This window comes from Eimeria tenella, genomic scaffold (assembly GCF_000499545.2).
Source record: "Eimeria tenella Houghton genomic scaffold, Eth_scaff1998, whole genome shotgun sequence".
Classification (NCBI taxonomy): domain Eukaryota; phylum Apicomplexa; class Conoidasida; order Eucoccidiorida; family Eimeriidae; genus Eimeria; species Eimeria tenella.
Genome location: NW_013541841.1, coordinates 3,243 through 3,447, shown reverse-complemented (window position 1 = coordinate 3,447; position 205 = coordinate 3,243).

The following is a 205-nucleotide window of genomic DNA, read 5'->3' as shown; positions in this document are numbered from 1 at the left end:
AGCTAGCTAGCTAGCTAGCCACAGCTCTCGCTGCGTATCCGCACCCCAGATAGATGGCTTAAAACGGATTTTTTGGCTAGCTAGCTACGGAATTGTTAGCTAGCTAGCTAGCTAGCCAGCTAAGAATTCCCTATTAGCTAAACTAGGGCTATGCACTGTGTGTTGTGGGCAACAAGACAGCGGCGCAGAGCTTTTTCTGCTGCAA